Consider the following 24,416-nt stretch of genomic DNA (forward strand, 5'->3'; position numbering starts at 1 on the left):
GAGTTCACACAGAGGTACGTACAATAGAGTTATACTTAAACAGTGGTCTTGACACATCCTCACATGGGAGGAAGTGGTCTGTGCTTGTTGCATGAGGCAATACCTTCCTCTCTCACTTTTTGGGGGGGGGTGGGGTGGGGAGGAAGGTGGGATAGGAAGGGGTGCAGCTTTCATCTCCTTCCCCTTTGGGACATTTACCAAAAACTTGGAAGAGTAGAATAATTAATCATACATGTTAGCGTCTCTTGCAGTGTCTAGAGATTTGTTGTTTGCCATAATGCTCAGAGGTAATAGATATCAACATACCCGTGTGATACAAAATATAACAGTGCAGATGCCTGATCAACTAATGTGGCAGGCCTCAGAGCTAAAGAAGCAGACTTAGGTGATCATAATGCAGAGAGCTGGAGTACAATAGCTATAGTGAAAAGAGGGATTTTTCAGCTTTTCTTTCACTTACTATAATTCCAGGATTTTTCAAATTTTACAGTTACAAATAGTAACTAGCTAGTTATTTACCGTGAGCCTGATTCTGTTACCCATACTGAGCAGTAGTTACCTTACCCCTTGAGTATTCAATGGGACCATTCATTGACTAAGAAGCTACAAAACATGGGTAAGGGAGGTAGAATCATGTTCCATAAAATCTACTGATAGCTTCCATTGGCAATTGGGGTAGATTAGCTAGTTCAGATAAAGACCCCAGGCTTTCAGAGAATTACTCCATGTGCTTAACTGTACACACTGAGTAGAGCTATTGCCCAAAGAAAGTATGCACATGCAGAAAGTTTAGTGTGTGCATAAATAATTGAGGAGTCAAGGCCATAGAAGAACAAGCTTCAAATCTTCATCTGGCACTAGAACAGAATTGAACTTCACATGCAAAAAGAAGTTTGGATGGCTGTCTTTCACTGTGATTTTTCATGTTCACATTCCTTTCCATTTCCTAGTTTCAGCAGAGAATAGAAGACAACCTGCTGAAATACCACAACAAAGGGGGTGCTTGTGGTATTTCCATTAGCAGGAAGCACTAGAAATCTTGCAGAACCTTGCACTCTTAATACTTCCAACCCAATTGTGCAGACCAAAGAAGTTCAGTAAAGAACCTCTCAGTTAGTGTGGACACCCAAAAGTAAACACCAGACATTTGGGGTTCACCACGTTCTGTCAAGTATTGGATGCTAGTTGTTACTTCTCTATCTTCTTCCTTTTAGCCTCTTAAAATATTTTTCATATCTTCTGTGGGCATATTCCCTTCATATTTTGGAGCATCTTGACTGAAGTATTCAAACTTGGCGATTCCTAAAATTAGGCATCCAAATCCATATATAGGCCCCAAAACAAGTGACCTGACTTACAGAGATGCTGAGCCCCCATTGAAGTCAATAGATGCTGTTGGGTGCTCAGCACCTCAGAAAATCAGGTCACTTTGTTTTGGTGCCTGACTCAAATATGAAAATGTCAGCCAGATGTGATGCTATATGTTCTGCATTATTCCACATTTTTCCATTGAAACCAAGTGTATTTTCTTCAGTTCAGGCATGCTATGACATGTATCCAGCCAGTTTCTCAAATTTCTTCCTATCACTCTTCAAAATTGGGTCTTAGTCATAAATCCATGTAGACATAGTTTATTTTTGACCCATTTGAATCAACTTAGGTACTAATTACTTTTGATTTCTTGATTACTGTCTAATCGTTTTGTGGCTACATCGCTTGACCCTAATGACTCAATATTTCTAATGTGATTAGGGCATACTGGGCATTGGTTAGACTAGTTAGTTCTCTTGATGTAAACTATTCCTGGAAGAGCCTTTAACATGACTGTCAAAATAATAGTTTCTTAGATCCATCATCTTAATATTAGAAGATTGCAGGAGATATTGTCTAAAGTCATGTTCTGATTGGCTGGCTGATCCTTTTTGATGTCACAGCTGTTGACCAAGTTCCAATCATGTACAGTTGGTACCTAATCACTAAAAAGGAGGAGAGATTTTATTGTAAATAAATAAACACAATAAACTTATTGTAACTATTTTTTCATAGTGAAAGGATATGACACAATCCTTTCTTCCTGAAAAAATTGTTTTTAAAAGTATAAAAATAACAAATAGCAACAAGCCACTTTGGGTGTGCAAAATTTGCCCCTTTGTGTGTGTTGATGTCACTAGGCATAGCTACCAGATAACTTGGGGGGATGAAAGGCCATAAGTGCTGATGAAACCCCCCTGCTCTGGGTCTAAGTGAGCCACAGTAACTCCATCTTGTGAACCTTAACCTACCTACATGCTGACAGCCTAAAAGCAGAATATGTAACAGTCAGCTTTTCTAGAAGACAGCTGCAGTTTCGCTCACACTAGCAAACGTAGTGATAAGGACGGGGAAGTGGGGGGGGGGGGAAGACTGCGTGTGCATGGACCTACAAGGCCAAAGATAAACATGCGGACGAGAACTTTTCTCACATGCCACAATGTACTGCCTGCTGTAACCGTTGTCAGGAAGGGAGGGGTAGGAGGAAACAGAACAAAGGCTTACTCAAACAGCTTGGAATATAAAATGGGAAACTTGCTTGTATTTGCTGTGCTTGATTTGAGACATGCTGGTCTCCTAGTGCCTATTCAAAGCTCTTGAATAAATTTGATTTGCTTCTCCACCCTGGTGTGTCTATTGGTGCGGCGCACACCGGGCAACGAACTCTGTTGCCCCCCACGGGCCCTCTGGGCCAGCAACATGTGTGTCATTAGTCATGTGTTTTTTACCATATATCATTCTATTTCTTGTTTGTAAAAGATGTAATCCTAGAGTAAGTAGGAAGAGATACTGGAAAGCTCACATTCCTGTTTATTTTATTGGATTCCATTTTACTGCACTGAAAACACCAGTTTGTTTATTTCTATTGGGCCATGTTCCAATGGATGATTTACATAGAAGAGCTCCTCCTACAGCCATGTACAAATATAGATTCAGGGGTCTTAAGGCCAGAATAGGCCAATACAACCATATAGTTCGACCTGTTGCATGCATGACACAAGCCACTGAATTTCACCCAGTAATTACAGAAGGGAATCGTTCTTCCTTACTATGTAAATGAATACTGTGAAGCCCAACAACTTGGGATTGAATTAGAGCAAATATTTTAGAAAGGCATCCAGTCTTGCTTTGAAGACTCCAAGTGATGATGAATTCACCATGTCCCTTAATAAGCTGCTCCAATGATTGATATGACATATGTATTCTGTGACAAGGGTTGAATTCCATTCTTAATTATGGTCTGTGGCTAGGGTAAAAATGTAGGACTCCATATTACCCTTGATCCACAGCAGATCTCCCACTAAATGCCAATGAGAGGCTTGCCCAAAGATTATGTGTGACTCTAGGACTTCTTGGTGCTACCTGGCAGAGGGCACAGGGATATGTAAGGATTATGGGGATCCCCTGGGTCTGGTATCTATATACTCCTTTGCCAAAGGATATCATGCAAGGTCTCTGCTGAAAGCCTGTGTCACATTAGTACTCAAAATCATTGTGAAATGTATATACAGATAATATGTAGGGAGTGTTTTTTATACTAAGGTCTGTAACTTGAGGCTGGTCACCAAAAGGTGAGAAACAGGTTTCCTTCAGCAGAAGATGTTTATTAGCCTACCTACATGTAAAGTGACTATTGTATACTTCACAGTGAACACTTATTTACAGGCTGAGCAAAATACTAATCTAGCAATTGCAGTCTCTAGTGGAGATTCTGAACAGGAAAATGCAAGCAGCAGGGGTGTGATGGCGGTGTTCACCGCACACCAGCCCTGAAAGGGTAAGATAGCTGAGAAAGGGTCAATTAGTGGGATAGGCCACACATGAGAGGCTTAGGCTGGAGAAGTAACCCCAATTAGGAAATGAAGCTCAGATGAGCCGCTGTGGGCTGGGCTAGTATAAAGCCAGGAAGCTGACAATAGAAAAGGTGGCAGTGACAGTCTGCACCCATCCTCCATGTGTTGGTGAGGGATACAGGGAATGTAGGTAAAGAGTAGGAGCTTGTCCCTGAGGGAAGAGCATGCCCTGAAGAGCTAAAGGTGTAGTAGAAAGCCTGTGGGAGGCAGAGTCGGAAACAGCCCTGAGAGAGAGCAGCAAGGTTAGGGACTGAGCAGACCTTGGCTGCATGTTGTAGGAGTGGCAGTGCCTGGACAGTGGGGTCCAGTGAGACCCCTGAAGGGGAAACCATCTAGTGAGCTGGCTGGAGAGGAAGCTGGAGCAAGAGAGGGCTGCAGAGTGAGAGAGAGCACAATGGGTTGAGAGACTACGGGGGAGGTGTCAGACCTGGAAGAAAACTAAACTCCAGAACAGCCAGGAGGAGGCATCCCCTGTGGTGAGTGAGTACCCCGTGACGGGGGTTATCCTGTTTGCAAGTGAAGACAATGGATTTTTGGACTATAACTGTACGGACAGAGACAAACTCTGCATCTTTGCCCTGAAGATGCAAGAGCACAACGTGAATTGCTTCATGAATGGAAGATCACAGCCAAGCCTGGTTATAATATGCTGGAAGGGTGAGCTTTTGTGCAATATGACATGACAATATTTTGTTAAGTTTAGGCTCTAGAAAGTGTTTTGATTTTATTTTATATGTTAACACTTTGTTTTCAATATTTCTGTCTGATAGCCTATGAATTTCTGTTCTTTGTTAAACAAACTTACACTTTCTTCCTCTATAAACAAATCTAAGGGCTGTGTGTTGAGCAGAGCTGTGTACTGTGGTGTATTGAGAAAGCTGGGGTATACTGTTTCCTTGGGAATAAAGGATCTGGGAATTCTGTGAGTATCCATTGGATCAGGGGCTGGACACTGCAGGGGGATGCTTGAAGGACTCTGGGGCTGTGTGCCTATTGTTAACCTGTAAAGAGAAACTGGGGCCTGAGGAGGCTTTGAAGGCAGCCCTTGTGTTGCAAGAGGCTGGTGGTGTCAGGGAGCTGACCCCAGCTAGGTGCAGACAAGGCTTCCTCATGGAAAGGTCAAGTGTTAGCGAGGTGCCTTCTCACAACCCTGGGTATCCCTAGGAAGCATCATATTAGGGGTAGAATGTGTATGCAGTAACTGAATGTATAGTTCATTATTTGTTCAGTGACTTACTGTCACATTTTGCATCGTTCTGTGGGGAAATCTGCTCGCTTTTAGGACCAGTGCTACTTCTGCCTTTTATTTCACTTCCTTCTCCATCCTCCTTTTTCTCTATCTCTCTCCTCTTTGTTTTTTCTCCTTTCTTCTTTCTACATTTCCTTCCCTCCTGTTTAAATAAGGACGAAGTTAAGAGTCTAGGATTTAGTTCGTCGCTTGTTGCTAAAACATACATTTAGGGGGCCAGTAATAATAAAAAGCAAATCTGAGAGCCTTATTCAATTTTTCACTCAGTCTTCTACTATTTGGGAGCTTGTATGGGTGAGGAGCAAATAAAGTCCTGAAAAACTTGGCCCAGTAATATTATATTATGTTATATAGCAACTTCTTATTCTTCAAAGACCCCACAGGAATAGCAAGGGATGTGATACAGTGCTGGGGAGGGGGAGGTGAGAGCACATGGTTATTAGGAGGGGGAATGGCCCCTCCTCAGGTTCTCTGCCTTCTCATTGGCTGGGGTTGGGCGGACCAGGCTGACTGACTGGCTTTCATGTGCCACCTCCTGCCTATTGAAACTCTCCTGAGCTTTTCAAAAGCCTCTTATCCTTGCTAACTGCCCTCCCCCTCTACCCTTAGGTGTAGTAGGAGCTGTGTTTTAGGATGTGGTGGGTCTGACCAATCACCTGTTTTGGGATCAGGAATGAATCGTTCCTATTGAGTCAAATTGGCCACGGTCTGGTGAGTTGATGGGTTTGTTTGTTTGTTGTTTGGTTTTTGGTTTGTTTTTTCCCTTCCTCCCAGTGTCATGGGGGCAGAGCTGGGTTGGAAGCATTATGGCTTGAAAGTTTAACATTAGGAAAGGTGACTGTCTACCTCCTTGCAACTTGCAGGATGCAGATCAAGGCTAAAAAAGCCTGCTCTTAGAGGTAAAAGAGATCTGGAATTTTTTGGTGGACCATGTGCCTAAGGGGGAGACCTGAAAAGGTGACCCAAAATCTTCACAGACTGAGCTCTACCCGTGTTAACCTCTAAGCCGCCCTTACAAACACCCCCCCCCACACACACACACACACAAAGGGAGGCTGGGAGGATTCAGAAGTGAAGCCTAGGCATAGGTGGGTCTATCCAGAGTTGTTGGGTATATGCTGGGAGCCCTGTAATCCCACCCTGATAGCTGGATGGTGATCAGTTAATCATGTCGCTTAAATCCCCTGGGTCTGTTGTTCATTTGCCTCCGTGTCCTGATCAAATCAATCTGTTAAACCTAAATACGTCATAAGCTTTATGTAGCATTGCCGATCTTCAAAGCCATTCACAAACCTCAACTAATTCTGGTAAAACCTCGGTGGGGTGGGGGTGGGAATTCATAGTTCTTAGCAGTCAATGTATTAGTATCATTTTGAAATCTAAAGGGATTGATGTTCAAGACTCTCTCATTTTAAGAAGAGAAGGGAACTGTGGTGCCCATTAGTAGGACGGTGACCTCCATGGGATGCTGGCTGAGAGAGCCAAGCATGCTGCTGCTGATGCAAATCCTAGTCAGGAGCCAGCGGGAGACATTACATGTATTAATCAGTTCTTACAGAGCGGACATGAATGTTCAGCCAATATGTATAGTTTGCCCTATTTGAAGTGAAACTGGAATTGGCTAAAAGAAGTAGAGAGAAAACAATCAACTTGCATGGATTTGAGCCCAAACCACTGCCGTTTAGCTATTGACTCCTCTCTTCTGTTTATATTGCACCAGCACAATGGACTCTAATCCTGATTGAGCCTTAAGGGAACTATCACATGTAAATGTTTACTAAATAATAATCATAGTTATCCAAGTCTGCCAGAATATCATTATTAGACTGAGGTGGTGGTGGGGGAATGCTAATAGATTTTCACACATTAAAAAATGTTCATTTACTATGAGTGTCAATGAGAGCTCATAATGACAAACCTTAAAAAAATGACAACAATGTATCCATTATTCTTCATTGGTACCTGTTTCCTCCCTTTTCATTCTTCGGCAGTCATACAGTGTCTGTTTTCAAATGGCATATGCAGTTTTTAGTAATAAAAGCAGTTACCGTAACCCTCCTTTACATAAGTAACCTCAGCAGTTGTCACTAATATCAAGTAGAATCCAAAAGTATATTTTGAAATACTGCTACCCTTGGATTAGAATTCTCTCATGGTTGGGCTGTTTATTTGTAACGTTCTTCCCCCACTCCCACTATCTGTGGCATCCAGTATTTATCATGCTGAAACTGAGATATTTAAGAAAGGAAATTCAGCATCCATATCACAGTGATAAGTCGTATAAACAGAAAATGTGTCTACAGAACTTTGTGCAGAACAGCTAATTAATTTACGGTAAAAATAATGAGCAAGGTGACAGAGTTGCCAAACTCCCACAGGAATACATTACACTTTCTCAGTCTTTGGAATGAAATAGCAGTAAGTAACTTAAAGATTCTGTTTCAGTGTGAGGAGACGTCAAGAAGTCTGTCAAACCTTACAAGCTGTGTTTATACCTTTTGGAAGTTTTTTTGAATGCAATCTCTATCAGTTTAGAGTTCCACAGACACAGTTATGCAGTAGTTGTTAGCAGATCACATTTGTTCTTACTATCTTATTGGTCTAACCTTATTTAAATGCCTCTGGAAGCCTCCAAGGTGCTGTCTTGTCACCTGTCATGATGACAAGCCAATGACAGCTGCACAACATGGCTTAATTTCTCCCTTCTGCGGCAGGGCGGGGTGGGGGGAGAGAGAATCATTTCACAACCACCAGTACTTTTTGATGGATTTTAAGATCAAGATTCAACACATAAGGTTAAACCACACCTGCCTGTTCCCCACTGCCAAGTTTGTTCGCTCTTCCTTTATACATTCAGTAAAATTAGCATGTGTAAGGGACGTTTCAATAAAATTTCTCTGATGCTAGAATGTTATGGTAAGAATGAGACTTGATATTTGCATGGGCAAAAATCAGGGAAGAATCAGACCCATAAATTCTAATTTGTTCTAACAGAGCTTATCGGTTTGTAAACCTATCAGTCCGAAATGTCAACATCATCAGTTTGTCTCCGTTCCACATAAAATTAACCCTGAGTTGTGTAGGTGTCATGAAGCAGATACATATCTGCTACTACAAATAAATATACCAGGAAAGTATATTTCTGCTGCTTTTAGAGGTTTGTGATATTTGAGTTGTGTGAACATGGATCTCTCTGCCATACTCATTCTGGTGAGTAAACTCAATATTTTTATACAGTTAAACAAATCTGTCCTACTAAGTAGGGTAAGGTTGACTTAAATTCTCAGTGGTCCAGTCTCAGTCTCTTCCAAACTTAGTCTTCTCTGCATAGCTGGAATCTGCAAATACTCATCCTATGTACTTCAGCTAAATCTTTCACTGGCAGAAGGGGGAACTATTCCATTGAAGTCAAAGCAGTTTCTCCCACATGCTGGAAACAAATCTGACCCTTGTTTTTCTGACTGTAGAAATGGAGTTTAAGTTCCAAATTATTGTGATGGATGGTGATTCTGCAACGTTTAGAAGTCCTGTTTTAAGGCATATAAGCCAAAATAGAAAATGCTCAGGTGTTTATATTTGTGGAGGGCTTTTTTGGTGACGATTTTACTGTTCAATACACATTTGTTTTCTTCCTTTGTCAACCACTCCAGGGGGTGAGGATCCCTTGGTTCTGCTCCCTCCTCTCAGAATCTTAGACCGTCACACTGTCAGCTGCATTGATATCAAGCACTGGCAATGGCACCCAGTCCTGATGCAAGATCTCATTGTAAATGTTCAGCAGCTCTGCTAGCCCTTGGCCTCAGTGAGGAGGCTTCCCTTCTCCCTCCTCCCAGGCTTAAATTTTCACGGCAAGCCATATGGGGTTTCTTGATTTTGGGGGATTAAGCATGAGCCTTTGATCACTATGGCCCTTATTTTTGTGCACCCCAGAGCTCACAAGAGGTGAGAACAGCTTGGACAGTTCTATTTCACATCAGGAAATTATCTGTGATGAGCAAGAATCACTGAAGTTCTGCATCTGAAAGTTCCCACTGGTTAAATTCACCCAAGTGAATCTGTTCCTTACTAATCAGATCGGTGTGCACATCAAGTAATTCAAATCTTGCTGAAAATTATTTTGGTGCCACAAATACAGAATATCTTCAGGTTAAACGTGGGTCATGAATTCACTTACACTTATAAAAAGCAACAGAGGATCCTGTGGCACCTTTAAGACTAACAGAAGTATTGGGAGCATAAGCTTTCGTGGGTAAGAACCTCACTTCTTCAGATGCAAGTAATGGAAATTTCCAGAGGCAGGTATAAATCAGTATGGAGATAACGAGGTTAGTTCAATCAGGGAGGGTGAGGTGCTCTGCTAGCAGTTGAGGTGTGAACACCAAGGGAGGAGAAACTGCTTCTGTAGTTGGATAGCCATTCACAATCTTTGTTTAATCCTGATCTGATGGTGTCAAATTTGCAAATGAACTGGAGCTCAGCAGTTTCTCTTTGGAGTCTGGTCCTGAAGTTTTTTTGCTGTAAGATGGCTACCTTTACATCTGCTATTGTGTGGCCAGGGAGGTTGAAGTGTTCTCCTACAGGTTTTGTATATTGGCATTCCTGATATCTGACTTGTGTCCATTTACCCTCTTGCGTAGTGACTGTCCAGTTTGGCCAATGTACATAGCAGAGGGGCATTGCTGGCACATGATGGCATATATAACATTGGTGGACATGAAGGTGAATGAGCCGGTGATGTTGTAGCTGATCTGGGTAGGTCCTGTGATGGTGTTGCTGGTGTAGATATGTGGGCAGAGTTGGCATCGAGGTTTGTTGCATGGGTTGGTTCCTGAGTTAGAGTTGTTATGGTGCGGTGCGTGGTTGCTGGTGAGAATATGCTTAAGGTTGGTGGGTTGCCTGTGGGTGAGGACTGGCCTGCCTCCCAAGGTCTGTGAAAGTGAGGGATCGTTGTCCAGGATGGATTGTAGATCACTGATGATGCGTTGGAGAGGTTTAAGCTGAGGACTGTAGGTGATGGCCAGTGGAGTTCTGTTGGTTTCTTTTTTGGGCCTGTCTTGTAGTAGGAGGTTTCTGGGTACACGTCTGGCTCTGTTGATTTGTTTCTTTATTTCCTTATGTGGGTATCGTAGTTTTGAGAATGCTTGGTGAAGATCTTGTAGGTATTGGTCTCTGTCTGAGGGGTTGGAGCAGATGCGGTTGTACCTCAGCGCTTGGCTGTAGACGATGGATCGTGTGGTGTGTCCGGAGTGGAAGCTGGAGGCATGAAGGTAGGCGTAGCGGTCGGTGGGTTTTCGGTATAGGGTGGTGGTAACGTGGCCATCGCTTATTTGTACTGTGGTGTCTAGGAAGTGGACCTCCCGTGTAGATTGGTCCAGGCTGAGGTTGATGGTGGGGTGGAAGCTGTTGAAATCATGGTGGAATTCTTCCAGGGTCTCCTTCCCCTGGGTCCAGATGATGAAGATGTCATCAATGTAGCGTAGGTAGAGACGGGGCGTGAGTGGACGAGAGCTGAGGAAGCGTTGTTCCAGGTCAGCCATAAAAATGTTGGCATATTGTGGGGCCATTTGGGTGCCCATAGCGGTGCCACTGGTCTGGAGGTATATATTGTCACCAAATTTGAAATAATTGTGCGTGAGGATAAAGTCACAGAGCTCAGCAACAAGTTGTGCTGTGTCATCATCAGGGATACTGTTCCTGACAGCTTGTATTCCATCTGTGTGTGGGATGTTTGTGTAGAAAGCCTCTACATCCAGGGTGGCTAGGATGGTGTTTTCTGGGAGGTCACCAATGCATTGTAGTTTTCTCAGGAAATCAGTGGTGTCACGGAGATAGCTGGGAGTGCTGGTGGCGTAGGGTCTGAGTAGGGAGTCCACATATCCAGACAGTCCTTCAGTGAGAGTGCCAATGCACTGATACTTACACTTATGTAGTCATTGATCAGCAATGCACTATGGGCCTGATTCTCCACTGCCTCACACACTGAAATACATGGATAGGAAATCCACCGACTTATTACAAAGACGGATATATAATTCTGTGAGATCAAACTCAGAATAGCAGGTTTGAGAAGATAAATGTGCTTGTCCTCTGTTCTTATTTTATGAGTGCCTCTTATTAGATAAGAATTTTAATCCATCTCTGGAACAAAATTTCCAAACCTCACTCTCCTTAAAACCACATACAAAATAGGATGCTTGTTGCTGGCAGAGGCATGAAAACATTTTGTTTGGTCTGAGTGACTGTAAAAGTTTGTTTATCACACACCTACATTTTTGACCACATTCGAGCTAATATTGTCACTCTTAATGTTCTTGATCAGTCCTTTTCCCAGTTTTCTAATACAATTTAGAGCATAAAGCAATTCATTCTCTAATTGGAATGATTTTTGAGTGTGACTGTGTGAAAGAGTTAAACTACCTATATATTTTACTAGTGATGAAACAATATAGTTTGGAAAAAAAGTAGTGCTGTAAAGAATATTGTCGGCAGAAAGGCCATTACCACAGATACATTCAGTCTGTATGCTGCAGTCGGTTGGTAAATCTACAGGCTTTTGGTGTTTCTATGACAGACTAATTACATTTGCTTTGTTACTTTCTACATAATTGCAATGCGCACACAAATATATAATGGTGGCTTTCCTATCTAAGCATTTCAGTGATTTTGTACAAAACATTCAGTCTTTTTTTTTTTCTTGAGTTAATTCTTCTCTGTCAGCTGAAGACTGCTCTGACATTTATCTTTATGTAATGAGATGCACATTAATTTTTTTCACTTCTAATAATCAAACCCACTAGCATAGGGGCACTAAAGGGCTCTACAAACAGCTCTGCTGTATATTTTCTGTGTTTGCATTAAATGGGATGATCAGGTATTATTTGACACAGCAGAGTAGAGAATTACTATGCTGGCAATAACACAGAATTGGGGTTGAATCAGCATTCAGTGGACCATGGTGGGGAGTTCAAAGGTGGCTTTTCTGTGAGATTTCTGCTCCCCAATCCTAGCAGTGGGGAGAAAACAGTTTGACCCCATGTAAGTTAGAGTAGCAGTTGTACTCCTTATAATGATACCCTATGGGGCTTTATACCAGCCAAATAATACCAGAGGGCAGCATGACATACTCCAACACACTCCATGCACCAAGATGCTATGAAGGGATGGTGCAGACCCAGCTATGCTTGCTCTATGCCAGTTGGAGATTTTCCCTTTCAGGGGTGGAATCTTCATTAAGGGCAGTTCAAGTTTACTTTGGCTGCCAAAATGTTGCAAATTGGATTGCATGGGACAGGACTTGGTCCATGGTGGCTGCCCTATGATTCTGCTATCCCTTCATTTCCTTCTAATTTTCTTAAATTTAGTGTTAAGTATTAGGTTCTAATTAGCACCTGCTCTATTGTTCAATCAGATATTTTTTTAAAGGTGAAGTCAATAAATGAGCACTTCTTTTTTGGTCCATCCCAAGGAACTGATGCAGTTAAGCAGTGCCAATTCAAATACTTCCACCTAGAATCCATTCTACTTCTGCTAGTTACTATTAAACACTTCCCTGCCCCCTCCAAGGAAACAGCAGTGTAATAGCTTACACATATATTTAAACTACCTCTCCCAGCCTTGAAATTCTATTATAAATTAGGAGTCCATTACTATGCAATGGCAGATACTGGCACTTCTTTGAGGCTATTTTAAGCCTTGCTTTCTAGTTTATCAAGATTCTAGTAGGTGCCATCTTCAGCCCTGACTTGCAAAGACCTCGCCAGAACACAGTGGCTTTGAATCTCCTCTAATTTACCCTCCAGTGTAAATTGGGAGTAAAGGCACTGAAGTTAGCAGAGCCACGTGGCTGTGAGAGGAGAGTCAGACTTATTGACTCTGCTTACTGGTGTCATCAACTGCCTATTCTGATTTGCACATATTACCAGAGAAGGAAAATAGGAGCTTTTTTGTAACTCATCACTACAACTCAAAAAATAATCTGCACAGTCTATATCATAACTGGAATTAATATGCCAGCTTTCATCACTCTGTTTTCATTTGTATCTGCCTGATAACTGCCATCAACAGGCAAAATGATCAGTTGGTGGGTCAGTTTAACTGAAATGCTAAGAATGCAAAACAAGCTTAGGCTGAGCCATTAGAAGTGCTCAACAAAACAATATGTCTTGAGCCAATGGCGCTTACCAGACACCAACATCTTGATGTCAGCTGCCACATTCTGCCTACCACACAACAAAGACCTTGCCAGGCTGATTGCAGGTTTTATTCTCACATCGCTGGGTGCCTCTGTTGCAGAAGCACACATCCCCTACTAGAATGTATGCAAACCATGTTTGGCCCATGTCCCCAGAGCAACTGTGCCATGAGCCACTTACAAGACACACTTCCTGCTGACGTCCTGTAACCTCATGGCTGGCTGGTCCATAACAATAGGAGCTACAACCAATTTACCCTGATGGTGCATTTGATTATGATGTCAGTGACTGCATTTAGAGCACATATGCACCTTTATTTAAAAAGAGAAAATGGGGAAAGGTTTGGGGAGGGGCATTAATTTGCTCATTTACATACTTATAATTACTAATCCAGGTTCATCTGTTTCCAAGTGATAACTGAAATAGGCAGTTGTCCCATTTAACTCAGCAGGTCCTTTATGTGTCCTGTTATGCTACTGATATTCTAGCACTGTAAATGTGGAGTTAATTACTTCCTTTGTAATATACAGACTGACACAGGGAACTGTTCTGTTCTAGTGCTTTAGTTTCATTCAGATCATTCAGGGTGCCAAATAACTTGGATCATATAACATGTGTTCATAGCATTTTTGCTTGTCATAGGCAGTTGAGTGGCAAGGTGTTGAAACCATGTTCTCCAGTTCCCTTTTCATTTCCCCCCCTATACTCTCAAATCACAGTTCAGCCCACACAGAGAGGTGCCCTCTGCAGGTCATTTTATATAGCACTGATATACAGAGCGAATACCATCCCAAGAATGTTTTCCAGTCAGTTTGTAGATTCTGTTTAAACCTTATTCATTGTCACCCTATCTGGGGAGAGGTTAAGACATCCACAAGAAACATTTTCTGGTGTCATGTCTGAAGCTTGTTATCCCCCAAATGGACAATTGCTCACATCATGAGTCTTATTATACATTCACAGTAATAGAAGGTACTTTTTATTATCTCTCTGCAATTTTTCTGTACTCTTACCACCAGGGGAAAAAAATCAGCTCTTCCTAAATTCTGGATAAGCTCTCCCCCCACCCTTCTGATCCATTGGGCTGAAAGCAGCCATTAATTGTGATTTCCCCCTCATTAAGCTGCCTATGGAGATCACGTAGAAACCACTATTGCGTTATGGATTTCTTTTTTGGTTGTGGGGTTTTTTGTTTGTTTGTTTGTTTTTCAGAGAAGCACCAGTAAATCTGGACCTTATAAAATGCAGCCATCAGTATTTTGTTTTGGAACATTAGATATGATGTATTACATCTGCCAATTTTGTTGCGTTCATGGATCTTGCGTAGTTCCTGGATACTCAGTGTCTGACATTTACCATCAATACAGCACCAATTAACTTTAAAATACAACTTAGTTGTTATTTGTGCAAGAATTCCCAGCTAATTGGTTAGTGCATGAGCACAGCATATTGTATTATTCACATGCTGTGTGTGTGCGTGTACGTATCTGGGAGAAAAGCTGCACACGATTCATCACTATTAATGCCATTTTAACTTTTGATGCTTTTGCTTAAGAAGATTTCAGCTGACTAGATCTTAATATCTGCTGGAAATACTTGGGTGAAATCAGCAGCAACCTGACCAGCTTATTGGTATAGTAATGACAAAAGTTTTTACTTAGGCTGCAACTCAGCAACCTAAATAGAGCACTCTTTCCCCATCCCCCAACTGAGAGTTGGGGAAAGCTGCATATCGGGCTTCAAACTCTCTCTCTTTTAAAGAGCGCAGTTGAGTGTTTGCATTGCTGGGTATCCAGATGCAGTGGAGAGGAAGAAGCTAGTCTTTGGTAACCACTTTTATTTTTTTTAAGTATAATAGTCTCATCACTACTAAGTTGGTTTTTTAAGAGAGAACCCCCAGCACCCCAAGCAATCCAGTCTAACAAAACAACTTCTCTAGAAAACAAATGTTTAACAAAATACTTTTATCCAACTTGTTGAAACATGTCAGTAGTTCATATAACAGAATCAACAGGATTTTCTACCGTTTCTCACCCTTCTAGTTATTTACAGGTATGCCAAACTCAGTTCTGAATGGTAGCATTTTAAACTTACATGGCTCAGATGTAAGTGACTACATGAGGTGCAGGACAGTTGAAAATCGGGGGTGTTATACTATATTACTGTACGTAGGCTCTACAGAAGAGTGGCTGCAGAATACTAAAGGAGTCTAAAGGAGAATGATGATGATTGTCTAGGTCTTGTATCTGTGAGTCTGTTTCAATAAAGAATTGACTTTAGATTGTGGTTCTGCTTTGAAAAGTCACCTTTGTCTGTCTTGTCCTCGTCCATCCCTCCACGAATGCAAGTAGACACCACACCTTTCTGTTTTGTTGCAAGCACATTCTTTCCATTTCTGGCAGGGCCAGCTTCAGGCACCAGCGCAGGAAGCAGGTGCTTGGGGCAGCCAATGGAAAGGGGCGGCATGTCCTAGTCTTCGGCGGTGGGTCCCTCACTCCCTCTCGGAGGGAAGGACTCACCGCCAAAGAATGAAGCTGCACGGTAGAGCTGCCGCCGATTGTGGCTTTTTTTTGTTTTTGGCTTCACCACTTGGGGCAGCAAAAAAGCTGGAGCCGGCCCTGATTTCTAGCCAAAGTTTTGTCATGGGATTGGCCCAGCACCTTTTTGGTCTGCCCAGCAATTGCTTGTGGTCTCTGGGGATCCAGGCACTGATCATAGAATCCTAGAATATCAGGATTGGAAGGGATCTTAGGAGGTCATCTAGTCCAACCCCCTGCTCAAAGCAGGGCCAGGGTTGATGAGGGTTGTCAACCTATTGTTTTGCCTGCGGACTACATGACCCGCTCATCTTCACTTTGCATCGTACATCACCTGCACTACATCGGTCACCTCTGTATGCCTTCTGATCTCCTCATTCGTTCTATGATCACGGAGCGATATCTTGCACATTCGCCTTTCCATGGCTCTCTGGGTGACAGCCAATTTTTCTTCCTCCGCTTTCATCATTGATCAGCTTTCTCCTCTGTGTATTCTTGCTGGCAGAACAGTGGAGTTAAACAGTTCTTTCCTTTACTTCATGGGCAGTTCATCAGTTAAAGACATCTTTATTTTGTTGAGACTTGCCCATCCCGCCTTTCACCTCCTACTGCATAATGTGTGTTTCCCCCAACCGATCAGCTCTCTGTGGCTACATCTATGCTACTAGCAGTGGCATGTAGGGTAAAGGCATACTACAACTGCAGTGAAAACAAGCTGTGTCCATGCTGCAGTGTGTCAGATGTCAGTAAAAGACTCTCCAGCAGAGGGGAGGCTGAGTCTTTCTTTCCCCACTGCCTTCCCCTGCTATAGACTTTCCTAGTGTTGGGGTAGGGCTCCAGCCATGGGGAGCTGCCCCAACCTTTCCCCACTGCCTCCCCTGCACTGTGAGGAAAGGCTGTGGCAACAGGACCCTATACTGCTGAAAATAGCAGTGTAGATGGTGGGGACATGGGCTTGGGCATGTATTCAAGTACATACCCACAGCCTTTAGATGTGTCCTTACTCACTAAGCCAGGACTCACTACCAGCGTTTCTAGTCAGCATGCAGTGTTGACTTATCCCCTCTGAGTTTTGAGTCAGATTCATAGGTAGGTGTGTGTGTGTGTGTGTGTGTGTGTGTGTGTGTGTGTGTGTGTGTGTGTGTGTGTGTGTGTGACATACCAGCTTTGAATTCTCCTTAGTACTGAGAAGGCTGCACAGCAATAGGAGAGAGAGCTGGGTTCTGTTCTGGCTCAAACATCACAAAAGTGGTTAAATTCAGCCGAAGGGCCAAATTCTGGCCTTGTACACCTGGGTGCCCACACTGAGGACAAGAGAATTTCATGTAATCTTAAGAAAACAGAGTTGTTCAAATGTAAGTGGCCCCCAGATTTGAATTTTGCGATCTTTAGTAGTTTTGAGATATAGATCAGAAGCAACCAAACTTCTTTTTCAACTCACAGGGTGATTTTTTTCTTTTCCTCCAGGACCAGCAGTTACAGTATCCTTTTAACTTTCACACTGAGCAATTCTGATCTCAAACATGAAATCCTATAGTGCCATTTTTACAGGGTTCCCTTTCAAAGTACAATATGCTATAATCCTCCTTTCCTATATCTGTCAGAATACAGCAATCTACACTATTGAATTTTGTTTATTGATTTTTTTTTAATCAAAATATAGTGCTCAAATGAAAAGGCAGAATATTGAGTAAATGTGGTACTTTGGTACAAGTCAGTTCATTTTCCTTTAGAAGCCTTTGCTTGTAACTCAAGAGGTGACAGTTTGCAAGAGAAATGGGCAGGATTAAATGAAAAATATTTAAAACTTCCCTCAAAAAAATGGCATCTGAGATGGACTAATTTGTTTTAGTAAAATTAAAGCCTTCCAAGAATAACATTGAACCCTAAACAAACTCTAGTTTTCTTGTAGATTTGGAAAAGATCAGTTACATTAGAGAACTGCAACTGCCCCATATGTTGTCTCTTGTGTTAACTAGATTTTAAACTCCTTGGGCGGGGACCATCTTTTTGTTCTGGGTTTGCACAGCACCTAGGATAATGAGGGCCTGGTCCATGACTAGGGCTCCTGGGTGCTGCTGTAATACAGATGATCTGAGCGCAAATAAGGCAATGCTGAAGTGATTTACACAAGATCATATAACAACTATGTGTCACTGAAGTAACCTAGTCTGGAGATTTGACTTGCCTCTGAGTTAGGTGCAGTTATGCCCTTGGTGAAGAGGAAATTTGTTGCCATTGGTTACTCTCAAACGTGTCCCAGAATCCTTTGACACTGGTTGTAGTGATGCTATGAGCTGGTACAAAGGATTTGGGACTAGAGCTGTCTTTATCTCCTCTGGTCTGTATTTAAGGTTTCCGCTTCTAGTTTTTTGTCTCCAGTTCCTTTTCTTTGCCCCCTTATTTTTCTGGCCATTCTTTGATTTTCTTTGAGCCCCATTTTTGCCCTTCATACACCTTCAATTTTTTTCTGTGCCTCTATTTCCTTTTTACGGTCACTGCAAGGTCAGCTGCAGTTATATGAAAGGAATGGTTTCAGCTTTGTCTGCAGAGGGAAACTGAGGAGGAGTAATCAATTTTCCTCTGCATCAGACACTTTAGGGAGCTGAGAGGGGAAACTGACTTGGATTGTTAGAGTCCTTTCTTCTTTGTAGCCAGTTCCCCATAGAGCGTGATACTGGAGGAAATGGATTAACACGTCATTTCCTTCTGCTTCAAGCTCTTCAGAGAGACAGAGCCACCTGCACAGGCAACTGGCTAGTGTTCTTTGGAAGTTTCCTCTTGTGGACAGCCCTATCAAGTGCCCCCTTTGATATTGTCCTTTAAGAAGTCTATGCCTGAAATTGGCTCTGCTTCCTTAAAATTTAGTCTAGTCTGGTGACATATGTTCTCTGGATTCTACATGAAAATAACTTTTTCCAAATGGCTTTTCTCTCTAGCCAATACATTTATAAGTAAAACAGTAGCTACTGTTTGTTCACTTGCACAATACGCCCGACCGTGTTTTTATGATCTCTGGCTTCAGTAATAAAAAGTACTACAAATCTCATTCTTAGAGATCTGCTTACATTATTGATGATCCTGGTAAACAAACAGGAAAACAAATGAAAGAGGGCCAGTTTGGCTTCTGCTTTAATCATAACACACACAGTGTGGAATAGCATCTGCCAAATAGAAAAGGTACACAACAAACCAAGCAATAAAGAAGAATATTGGCAGGGCAGCTTCTAACCTCAGTTCCAAAGACTGCCAAAATTCATGACTCTGTTGATGAATAAGAATGGGGTCTAAACTGAATGCAATTCCAGATCATTCCTCTTCTATCCCTGTAATTGTAACACCATACCAAATATATAGAAGCTTGCAGGTAAATTCTCTCGAACACTGAACTATCCATTGAAATGGAAATCCCTTTGCTGATCTATTTTCCATAATAGTTATTTGTGTACCCTTCTGGTGCTGAGGTTTTAATAGGGCAAAGCAATTTTTACTGGCTCTTCCAGAATAATAGATTGCTCTAATTTTGTCATTTTAATGAGTTCCTCAGATGTTTGCTGGAGATTAGCACGATTTAGAATATTAGGCATAGAGTTGAAAGGCGTCTGTTGTTTGGAAGTTAGGCATATTGAGAGCTCTTGCCTATAGCAAAAAATATGTTTTGGTTGCTCGTATGGTTACATAAAATAGCATAAGCTATACCTAAGGGATTTTTTTAGTTGATTTCAAACAACTGAGCCGTTCTGGCTTTAACTGCAGCTGTCTGTGTTTACTGTTCCTGGGAGATATTGTAACCTCTTGGACTTTGATTATAAACATTTAGAAAATGTCAAATTAAACAACATATGTAGGGCTTGGGAAAAGAATAGTGGGCTAGAATAAGTTTCACCAATAGGTCACCCAGTACAAATATAGCCTTAAGTCAGTAGTACTTCAGGGACATTATCCTCTACTTATTTGGTGGCATATGTGAAGTGAGTTTGGTGGTCTAAGTCCTGTTCCTAGAAGATCACCAGTATGACTCACTAAATGGCACCCTTTTTGACACATCCACAGAGATCACTCAGAATAAATGGAGACTGACCTACTCTCTTCCCTCTACAGGTGATCCTCAGCATTGCCAGGAGAATATGGGAAGTGGTTACTGTCCCATCTTTGCTGCTCTACAGATAAACAGAGACTTCAAGCTCATGGCAGTCCACCTGGCATCTTTCATGAGTACTACGTTGATTTAATTTTTATTTCCTAAATGTACTATAGATTTGTATAGTGTATTTAGCCTAGGTACCTCTTCAAAAGTATCAGAGGTAACATCTCCATGAATTAGGGTTACTATATTGCTGGGAATGGTAAGAAAATGAAACTGAGTCAGTGTCTCGGTTACTCTAATGATCCCTAAGAAGCCAATGTATTTTGGGAGTGTTACTTTGCATAACTAATCATTCTTCTTACAGCAGTTCTCTTTGCTGGGAAACCACAGTGGGCATTTAGAGTTTGGGCTGTACTTTCATACTTTCAGAATTTTTGTTGTGTGATTGAAAAACTGGGCTTCTCCTTAGCTTTTGAAATAGCAAATGTAATGGAAATGACACAAGGTGTTCAGTAACTAGGAATAACTTCTTCTTCCTGCTCTAGTTGGAAGAGTAAATGTGCTTTATGATTTGAGGTGTCCAAAATGACATATTACGTATAACTGAGCCACGGATTTCTTCCACTTATGTCTCAGCTAAAGAAGCTTGAGGGGCTAAACATTTAAAAATAAAACAACCAAGCTACTCATCTTTCAGCATTTTGGCAGATGCTATTTTTGTACACCCTTCCCATCTTTGATTTAAAATGTGAAAGTTTTCTTTTCTCAGCAGGAAGAAGTAAGAAACGTATACCTGGTAACTTCTGTGTTGGGCAGCCAGTCAGAGTGCAGGGTTTTACAGGAGTGAATCAGAATGGAGGCATTTGCATCAGTATTGTGTGGTGTTTGTAGCTCTGTAACTGATGCAGTACAGACAAAGCAAGGCCACAGTAGCCTGTCTGTCTGCAAGTAGAGCTTCCATTTTGTGTGGCAGAATTGATGGAGTATATTGGAGCAGGTCACACACCAGGCTCCTTTAGATACTTCCATTTTTAACCCAAATCCATAATGAAGGTGTTCCAGATTGAAATGACATTGTCTTTGTGTAAGGAAAATAAATTTAGTAGTTTATTGAGAGAGAAATTCTATCTTCATGCAAATCCCTCAAACCTATGGGGAGACTGAGAAGAATTGTCCTTACCTCCAACTCTGAATTTGCCCCTCCAGACAGCACTTGGCAGCAATGCTTCTGTGCATTTATTGATCACCATTGATTGGCCAGCAATGATTCCCAGCAGCACTGCGCAAAACCTCTTCACTAAAAGAAAAAAAATGTTTGACAAAAATGGCTTATTTTCTAAACAAAAATGTTGGTTTCTGTCCACTTTGTTCTTTGACAAAAACCCTTTATTTTTTTTTTGACAAAAACCCTTTATTTATTTTTTTCAAAATGGAAAATTGTTTGGGTTTGGTTTTTCCCTGAAAAGGAGTAGTGGGGGCGGCCAGCAGGTAAAAACCAAAAAACTGTTTCCCTGTTTTTCAGTTAATTCCCCCCCACCCCAACAGGTCCACTGCCAGGCCTCTGAGCTGGTTTGCCCAGCTCTATGAAGCAATAGTTACATCAGATCAGAGCAGGAGAGGAAGATCACCAATTTTGGCAGTTCACAGGATATGTCTACACTGGAACTGGAAGGTGTAATTTCCTGCTCAGGTAGACATACCCGTACTAGCTCTGGTTGAGTTTAGTATGCTAAAAATAGCCGTGTAGCCATGGCAGCGCAAGTGGTGAAACGGGCTAGCTGCCCCAAGTATGATGCCATCTGAAACCCTGTGTATGTACTCTGGGTGACTAGCTTGTCCCACCACTCATGCTACTGCAGCTACACTGCTAGTTTTGGCACACTTAGCACTATCAGAGCTAGCATGAGTCTGTCTGCTTGAGCTGGAAATTACACCTTCCAGCTCCAATGTCGACATACCTGTAGATTGATAGATACTTCAGGCAGGAGAATCAGAAGAGTCTCATAGAATATTAGGGTTGGAAGAGACCTCCGGGAGGTCATCTAGTCCAATCCCCTGCTCAAAGCAGGACCAACACCAACTAAATCATCCCAGCCAGGGCTTTGTTAAGCCGGGCCTTAAAAACCTCTCATGATGGAGATTCCACCATCTCCCTAGGTAACCCATTCCAGTGCTTCACCACCCTCCTAGTGAAATAGTGTTTCCTAATATCCAACCTAAACCTCCCCCACTGCAACTTGAGATCATTGCTTCTTGTTCTGTCATCTGCCACCACTGAGAACAGCCGAGCTCCATCCTCTTTGGAACCCCCCTTCAGGTAGTTGAAGGCTGCTATCAAATCCTCCCTCACTCTTCTCTTCTTCAGACTAAATTAACCCCAGTTCCCTCAGCCTCTTCTCGTAAGTCATGTGCCCTAACCCCCTAATCATTTCCGTTACCCTCCACTGGACTCTCTCCAATTTGTCCACATCCCTTCTGTATTGGGGGGACCAAAACTGGACACAGTACTCCAGATGTGGCCTCACCAGTGCCGAATAGAGATCACTTCCCTTGATCTGCTGGCAATGCTCCTACTAATACAGCCCAATATGCCGTTTGCCTTCTTGGCAACAAGGGCACACTGTTGACACATATCCAACTACTCATCCACTATAATCCCCAGGTCCTTTTCTGCAGAACTGCTGCTTAGCCAGTCGGTCCCCAGCCTGTAGTGGTGCATGGAATTCTTCTTTCCTAAATGCAGGACTCTGCACTTGTCCTTGTTGAACCTCATCAGATTTCTTTTGGCTCAGTCACCTGCCAGTGAAAAGGCAGGAGGGGAGAGCACTCTGGAGAGTGCTGCACTCTCCAAAGTCTATGGAAGACCAAGAAGGGGAACATCTGCTCCCAGTTAATGTAATCCATGCTGGTTGAGTGCCTAGTCACAGGGCTTTGTGCAGCCAACACCTCAGAAAATCCGTGGTGCTGAATGATGTCAAGACACACACCTTGTCACATCACTGCATTGCCAACTCATGATTTTTTTGGTGAGTGACAGGATTTTGGCGGTGACTAGAGCCAGTCTGGCAATGATCAGAGAAGCTCCAGCCTTCAAGAGACCTTGAGCCCTGCTTGGGGAGGGGTAACCCCTTCTGAGTGGCAGCCTACTTCACTTGCCCACCACCTCTGGGTAGAGCTGCCAGTCAGAGATGCTGAGGAAGGAGGCAGAGTCCTGTCTCCCTTGTCTCAGGAGCTGACGCCATTGTCATGGGGGGAGGGAGCAGAAGGAGCCCAGTAGGCATCTCAGGGAAGCTCCTCTCCCTCCTCCTCTCTGGCTCTTCTGCCCCTCTCCACTCAATAGCAGGTCTGGCAGAGGGGTGGAGAAACCCTGGAGCTGTCCCCTGGAGTAGTCTGGAAGTGAGGGAGGGGACTCCTCTACAGCCACCCCAAGCTTGGGAGAGGGGGTGAAGAACGCCATCAGCTTCAGGAGGAGCTGAGTTGAGATGGGAAGGGATGAGGGGGCAGAACTGATGGGAGGCTTGGCGGAAGCTGGGCAGATGTGGAGCAGGGGTAGAACTGATGGGGGATCTTGGGGGAGGGGGAGGATAGGTTGATTTAGAGGTTAGGCAGAATGAATTGCTGGGCAAGGGTCAGGGTGATGTGAGGGTGAGAGCGCCTGCAGTGGGAGCCAAAATCACCTTACCCAATAAATTTGTGTGGGCAATACTAATTATTTCATACACCCAGAAGGGAAGGAAAGGGAAGGGGCAGTTCAAAAATCAAAATCTTTTTTTTTTTTTTTAAGTTTGGGGGGAGCGGAGGTTTCTGACTCAGGGTTGGCAATACTGTAATTACCTCTCCATTTCTGTGTGTCACGACACAGTTCTCTGAAATCCCTAGCTCTGCACCTCTGTCTTGCTGGGATGATGACAAAGGATACGTTGTGACCAGCTTTCATGATTTAATCACAAATAATGTGATTTTTGCTTTGCTAGAGACAACCTCGAGGCAAGAAGTTTCACTCTCACAATATTTACAGCCCTTCCCAGGGAAAAACTCCCTCTGACTAGCTGTCTTCCCCTCTTCCCTGCTTCCTGGTGAAGAGCAGGCAACCAGGGCTATTGTAGGAGACAGGCCAAGTGCTTCTTTAGACAAAGACAATTCCGACATTTCAAAGTTGGTTTTCATTCTGAATTGGAATGAAAAGTCAAAATTTCACAGTTTACTGCAGATTGGAAATTCAAAAAACAGATAGTTTGGAATCATCCAGATGTTTCCTTTTGATAATGTTGAAGCATAATTAAAAGTAAAATAATATTGTTATGAAGTGGGTGAAACCTGTTTATGGGTTGATTTAATACCTCATTTAAACTGATGTGTGAATGCACCCTTCCTTTAACTTAGTTGTGAGACAAAGTGCCACACCTAAAACAAGGACTGCATCTGCCCAGAAACTAACACCATGTGGGTGGGAGATTCTACTGGGTA

The sequence above is a fragment of the Chrysemys picta genome, chromosome 1, assembly GCF_011386835.1.
Source record: "Chrysemys picta bellii isolate R12L10 chromosome 1, ASM1138683v2, whole genome shotgun sequence".
Lineage (NCBI taxonomy): Eukaryota > Metazoa > Chordata > Testudines > Emydidae > Chrysemys > Chrysemys picta.